A 7810-nucleotide genomic window follows, 5' to 3' on the forward strand; every position below is an offset into this window, starting at 1 on the left:
CCTCTTGTTCCTAGCCGCGACAACGAGCAGCCGCGGGTCCATTCGACGATATCGTTCCTGGTAGCCCAACCGTTTCGTTGACAAGTGCGACGAAGGTGTTATCCCGCCGTGAAGAAGTTTTGTCGAATCGGATGTCGCCGCTCGAACTGTATAGTTCTGGAGCAGTGTTTCTCAAACTGGCTTTCACCCAACCGCGGAACGTATGTGTTAGATGTAGAAATTAATTATCTGTCTTTCTAAGATAAAAGTTATTATTTGTTCTCAAAGAAAAAGTTGCACAAGTTTTAATTACTTTTCAGTCACACTTTCTAAGGGAGCACATGTAAGTTGGAAAACTAACGTTGAAACAATCTGTGTGTTTCGTTATTATTTAATATAATAAAATAGGGAGGGGGTACGTATTTTTGTTTAAACTAGAGTTATAAGTAATTGGATATAAAAGCACGAAATCAATTTCTACAGCTAATGTTTGTGAATTAAGTGCACTTGTAAGCTGTTAAAAGACCAACAATAAACAAAATTTGTTGGGTACTGAACTTTGCATAGCTACATTGTCATGGTCATTAAGTTGAGGCTTATATTATCAGGTCGAGAATTTAAACAATTATTACTTTATCGTAACAAAATGATGACTAAATATTTCTACATGAACGAGAGCTGCAAAAAACAATAAATAATAAATGGTTGGATATAAAATCACAGAATTAATGTCTACACCTAATGTGTAAAGAAAATTGATGTTGCAGAAAAATCATAAGGCCACCGATTTAGAATTTGAATAGGTTTTTGTGGTGTCGGTATATAAAATTTGGTGGCGCCATCTAGCATTAAGAAATGGAAACTACCTCGTTGGAAACTTGCGTCTTACCATCACGGAAACGTTTTATATTAACCCCTTACCGATCGGTAGCGGTTGGACATATGTAAATTTCATATCTTTAACATTAAAATTACATAAACGTAATATTAACGTTAATAATATATAATATTTATTTTATTTATTAGACTTTTCAAATTAATATATATACAATAATGTTTCATAATTCATATAATGATGGAACCATAAAGTATTGCTTTCTCATGGTAAAAAGCTGATTAATAAGCTATCGGTCGGTAAAGTGTTAATACTATTATAACTACATTCTTTCTTTTTTATTATAGACCAATCGATTTTAGTTTTCAATTTAGTTTTCTGATCTAAATTTCTTTCCAAGCATTTCAATCAACAATTGATTTAAATGTTCTAAAAGGCACGCAAGATTTGACGAATTTCCTATTCGATCCTGCGTCATTATTCAATCAACTTGTCATGTCTCAGAAACGATTTGTGTTATTCAAGTGCAACGTATTATGTAGCAATCAACCATAAGTGGATCAAGACAAGTTTCCGTTAAGCAGAATTACTCTGCATCTGGTTACAAAGTGTAATCTCGTACGTAGCGCGGGTCATTCAGCTAAATAGTACAGAATATATGCGATGCAATTATATGCGTCTTCCTAGTTACGTTCTCGCGAGTGTACATGTGTGTTCATATTCTCTGGTATATTCTAATGTATCTGCTTGTACGTATGTTACTTAAATAAGATGTAACATATGCAAATATATATGCAGATATGTGCAAAGTGTATGTAGAATAGATGCAAATATGTAAAATGAAATTTACACTATGAAAATCCTTAAATGACGAAACAAACATCGAAGTTTCTTTTTTGTAACTTTGCTTTGAACAGTTGCTTATCCTTCATTCGTCACTTAAAATTTTAATTCCGATTGCGAATTATGCTCGCGAATTCCCGACGATACGCGTCGTCGAAATCCTTATTATCATTTTTCCCAAGAGGAGAGCCTCGATGGCAGATCGGAAGAAGACAGAGGAAAAGAGAGAATTCAGTTACTACTTGCAAATGAAATTACTGGTGCTCCGTTCCGTTAAGCTATTCGAATCGGTCCCGGCTATTCGCCGATTCCAGATCTATCTCACGCGATTCGAGGCAACGAGCTCGCATTCCGCTACGTCGAATGGGTTCAGACGGTTCACGTTCGTCGTTCCCAATGATGCACGATGTCGAAAAACAATATTAATAAAGCCCCGAGGACAATCGCGACTCGTCGGCGCCGGGGCCCTAACGAACACGGCCAATCATATCATTATGAGTAATATTTACCAACGATCCATTATTTCTACGCCTGATAATGCATAGGGCCGGCGTGACCTTTTGCGGGGCCGGGTTCAAAAATTTTGCAGGGCCTGTATTCACATTCAAATCCTACACTTAAATTTTACGACGAGGAATTATTTATTTACAAATAATATAACATAGTGTAAATTTCATTTTACATATTTGCATCTATTTTACATACATTTCGCACATATGTATATATGCATATATTGCATATATGTATATTTGCATATGTTACACTCGCGAGAACGTAACTAGGAAGACGCATATAATTGCATCGCATATATTCTGTACTAATTACCTGAATGACCCGCGCTACGTACGAGATTTGCAAATGCTATACGTATATTTTTTATAAGATGAATATTAAATAATAATACTTTGATGATTTTTCTCACTCCCTTCAATTTAATCATCGCTACTAAAAAAAATGTTTTGCATCTCAGCAAAAATTACTGCCATTTGTTAATGGTATCATCAGGCAGTAAAAAGTTAATCAAAATCGGTACCTTTTAATTCAGTAATTTTAAAACGCGAGGCCGGGTTCCGGCGAACGCGCTGAACCTGCCTTGCGCCGGCCCTGATAATGCATGTACAAATAAACATACCAAATTTCGAAAGTATATATATCAACTACGTTGGCAAACAGTTATGATAATTGCCTCGAAACTGGTAAAAAATAAAAGAGTATTTCTTTTAACGACCAAGCAGTCGATGCGACGCAAAATAAAACTATTGAAAAAAAAAATTGATTATCAATTTTAGAGTCAATTTATTAGCGTGCGCAGTTGTACATAAAATTGTATTTCGCCATCTCTCTTTAACGTTCCCCCCTCGCCCAGCTTTCAGTGCTCTTCTCCCCATATGAAAATTCGGTCCCCTCCGCCGCCGTGGCAGGAGCTCTTTCGCCAGAGATTTCGATCGATCGTTTTCAATGTGGTGTCATTTCGACGAGAGCCACGGCAAGCGAACACTCTCGACGCTTAACGATCGTTTTATAAAATGACGTGACCCTCGTAATTTCATTATGCCTTAATCCGGCGAACGCTCGCGTTGCGGCGAGCAAAAAGAGAAACGCGTCGCGACCAAACGATAAAACGAGACAGGAGCAACCCGTCGAGGGAGGGTATCGAGGGTGGAGGGGAAGGCGTGAGTGGAGGGAGAATGGCGAAATGGTGAAAAAAAGGGAGGGAAGGTAGGAAACCTCTCCTCGATATTCAAGAGTGGCACTCGCAATATTAACGAGCGCCTATTAGCGAGTGGCAACTGGTAGAGGAGGGGAAATCCGTTTTACTTTCTTCTTTCCTCTTTTTTTTTCTCCTAAATACAAGAAGGGTTGGCGCGAATCTCCCGCCTACCCTCGCCATTAAATCATCCTCCCTCCTTTCCTCTCCTTTCGCGACTGTTTTTAATGGATTCCTACTCGCGAGCTAAATCTTATCGGACGACGAGCTACGCACGAGCTATGTTCGGTTAACTGCACTGGTTTTACTTCGGTTCGAACAATCATCAAAAATACGGTTTTTCAAAGATTTCCAAATGCAAGCGCACCACATCCGAATTTAAAAAATTCTTATATTTCTCATTGTATATTTACTAAAATGAGTCCCGATACAACTCTATTTAGACTGTTTTCAAATCATTTCTAAGAGAAAAGAGTGTCTAAGAAGAATAGAAGTTTCTTGATTTTGGAAAACTTCTAGAACAAAATGACTGTCACTTTTGTGTGGTTCCAAATGCTCGGTTCGATTTCGTAATTCGTCGAGAAAGCGTCAATTTTCTTATCTACGTTTAACTAACGCTCGCGATAATCGATTTATCGGATCTTAACATCGAATGTCTTCGTACCGATAACGCGAGTTAGCGATCAGTATCGCCAAACAATCAAATATGTTGTTCGGTCGATAAAGCTTCCTAATCCCCGATAGAATTGAAAGTAACACTTGAACGTCCGAAACGTTAAATCGCGTCTGATTTGACGTCTTCGAATTACAAAATGCTTGGTAATTAATCGATATCGATATTGTCACTTACGTTTGCATACGTAACTACGTCACGTATGTGGTTAGGTTTTATTGTAAACACGCTTTTCTACTTACACGTTCTTCCAATCAGCATTCCTCAGCCCCTCGATACGGAAAATATGGCACTATCTGTAACACACATACTGATGGCTAAGAAAAGTCAAATTTAATCAAAAATACAGAACAAAGTTCAAAGAAATACTCGAAGCCTACAACGCGATTAATACAAAACTAATTTCACTTGGTTTTACCAGCTAGAAAGAACCAGTACCTGTATCTGTGTGTTTAACGATATACGAGATTACAATGAACACTTCAAAGTCTGCTTCTATGAAACGAGTGTCGTTGGACGTTTATCGTTGCGATACTTTTTTCCGTCCGTTTTACTCTAAGCAGAAAAGTACGTCGGCGCTACGATGTACATGACAAAATAAAAGCTCGCGGGCTTATAGCTACCTCGTAAATTGCGAAGTCACTGACTAATCGTGTCGTAAGTATTCAACGAAACGAGAACACGAGAACGCGCGAAAGTGGCGTGGAAACATGTGTACGGTAAACTGCGGTAAACGAGGATATAAAGCGCGTACTTCGAAAGGATGAGAAAGAATCTAGATGAAATCTACAGATGGCGACAGTTGCAACAAGAGAGAAATGGCGGCAAGAATTTATGGGGATCATAGAAATATTACAGACGGACCTGTCTATGTTATATACAGGGTGTCCCAAAAATGTTGTAACACCTTGAAAGAGGTGGTTCGAGAGGTGATTTGAAACAACTTTTTCCTTAGCGAAAATGTTGTACGAGGCTTCGTTGAGGAGATATTAACGGAAAACCCTGACCAATTAGAGCGCCAGGATGCCGGTTGAGCGAATGCGCTCATACGCTATCGCGAGCGCTCCACCGGCATACTCGCGTTATAATTGGTCGGGGTTTTTGCTTAATATCTTTTTAACGAAACCTCGGACAATATTTTCGCTAAGGAAAAAGTTGTTTGAAATCACCTCCTGAACCACCCCTTTCAAGGTGTTACAACATTTTTGGGACACCCTGTAAAATGTTATGCGACTTATACAGGGTGTCCCAAAAGTCGGGGAGGAGCCGGAAATGGGGGGTAGCTGAGACGATTCTGAACAACAATTTCCTTTGCAAAAATGTCGGATGGGGCTTCCTTAAGGAGATATTAAGAGAAAACCCCGACCAATCAGAGCGCGCGTAGACCGTTGGAGCGGCCGCGGTAGCGAAGGCTACGCGCTAGGCGGCCGCGCTTGTACGCGAACAAGTGACTCGACGTGCATCGAAGGACATTGACGCGGCCGCCTAGCGCGTAGCCTTCGCTACCGCGGCCGCTCCAACGGTCTACGCGCGCTCTGATTGGTCGGGGTTTTCTCTTAATATCTCCTTAACGAAGCCCCATCCGACATTTTTGCAAAGGAAATTGTTGTTCAGAATCGTCTCAGCTACCCCCCATTTCCGGCTCCTCCCCGACTTTTCGGACACCCTGTTTATGCATTCTATAACATTGGTAATGGTAAAATATTAAAAGAAAATAATTGAAACTGAGTGAATTTAATTGAGTAAAGAATTAACGTTGGCTAAGAGATATTCCTGCATGCACTTGGTGGACAAAGGGTTTTCTATCTCTTTTTAGTCATCGTACGTTTGGAATTCCGATTCCCATACTCTATCGATGATATTTCTATAGGACTCGATCAAAAACTTAATACAAAGTAATGTTGGACTTACTGAAATAGGAATAATGTAGTCACTGTAGGTGAAAATGTTTGGATAATGACATAATTTTTTAGAAAATTGAACGTTTCGAGTCTCTTACGGACTTTTTCAATCGATTATGCTAATGCTTTGAATGAAACAGGAGAAAAGTAAACGCAATATTAACAAACATAATCAACAAGTAGAAGTTGTTACTTTTGTGTCAATATGCAACGATGATTACGGCAACCCTGTAACCTTACACATTTGTATAATAATGGATTTGCTCGTATGTAAATAACTAAATGAACAAAAAAGTGTGACAAGCTAATTAATAAACGAAACATTGATCTGGTACGCGCTTTGATTTTTTTTCTTTCAAAGCTGCAATTTCTGCGTAATTCACCCTCGACAATGTAGCAACGAAACTATTTGAAATGCAACGTTTAATGAGAAATATCGTTGTCTCCACCTAGCGGCGCGAGTCCTCACTTCTCGACGCTCGTTCGTTGGAAATTGACGTGGTAAGAGTGAGTCTTATTTCTGAGGGTGCGAAATCATGCCAAATGCAATAGTCTTGCATTTGTTTGTTCTTTGCATTCATGTAATTTTTGCTTTATATTACGTTGCATTTGCATTTACTTAAATACCTTCATAATTTTTCCATTAAGGATACCAGTAATTGGGGTCCACTGCGCCCCCCCCCCCCCCCCCATAGCTCGGGTTCCTCGGGGTTGCTGAGCCCGTACTGTAACTATAATCAAACATATAGTTACAGACCCTGAGGGCATTGATAAGATCCTGACTATTTCTCAACGAATTAGTTATCTATTTCTTATCTATTTCTATCTCGCGGTCTTTTTTCTCCACTCAGTGCCAATTGATATTATGATTCTCTAAGTTAAATTACAATCTTTCGTGTTCTTTTTTTTTTTTAATTAGATAGGTTCTTTATATTTCAGAAAATCTCTGAAATGACTGCAACAAAAAGGAAACATATTTTCGTACATCCTATTCGGATATTTCTATAAGCAAGTAATACAGAAGAAGAACTCTAACTATAGAATTTTTTAATTATATTTATTATCCATTATATAGGAAGGTTATTTATATTGGAGTTTAAGTGCTTAATTAGGTAGGAATAATTAGTATGGAACAACAAAGCAGAGAAATAGAGAATGATTTATATTGATAAATTGATTTTCCCCTTCTCCCTTTATTGTTAAAGATATACTATGTGTAATAGGCATGCAACAGTTGATAGTTTTACTAACAATGTAAACTAGATAGAATATTGCACGAGAACCTTGTCACGCGATGTTGATATGTCGGGGTGTGGTAAATGAACAATAGGTAGTTCCTTCATTGAACCAAGTACAATATGTGTTATGGCAGCTAGTCGAAATCATAATCACATAAAATTACTCCAATTACTTTATTAACATTATGTACGATCTATCAAATATTTATATTCGGTTGTAATATTAATGCGAACGTAATTTGTTGTCATCTTTTTGTTCTTATATTAAGCTATTAGTCATTTAAAAGTTACAAGACAATTAAAATTATTTCGCGTGTTATTTTGCATGTACATAAAGTATATATGTATACCAGAATACCATGAATCGTATAAAAAGTTCCTCTCTGAATTATTTCGTGACACTGTATAACTGAAAATAATTATCTACATAAATTACAAAGACGTGTTATTTGAATAAAGTTTATAACGCGTTATTCGACAAAGCTTACGTGAATACAAACTATCGTCTTAGATAATTCATGATTACAGTGGGACTTATAGAATTGCAACTAGTAATCGCTTTTAAATACCGCCGATGACTCCACGTACAATTTATTCTCTTTTAAATTAGATATTGGACTATAAATTGTTATA

Source organism: Hylaeus volcanicus, chromosome 4 (genome assembly GCF_026283585.1).
Source record: "Hylaeus volcanicus isolate JK05 chromosome 4, UHH_iyHylVolc1.0_haploid, whole genome shotgun sequence".
Lineage (NCBI taxonomy): Eukaryota > Metazoa > Arthropoda > Insecta > Hymenoptera > Colletidae > Hylaeus > Hylaeus volcanicus.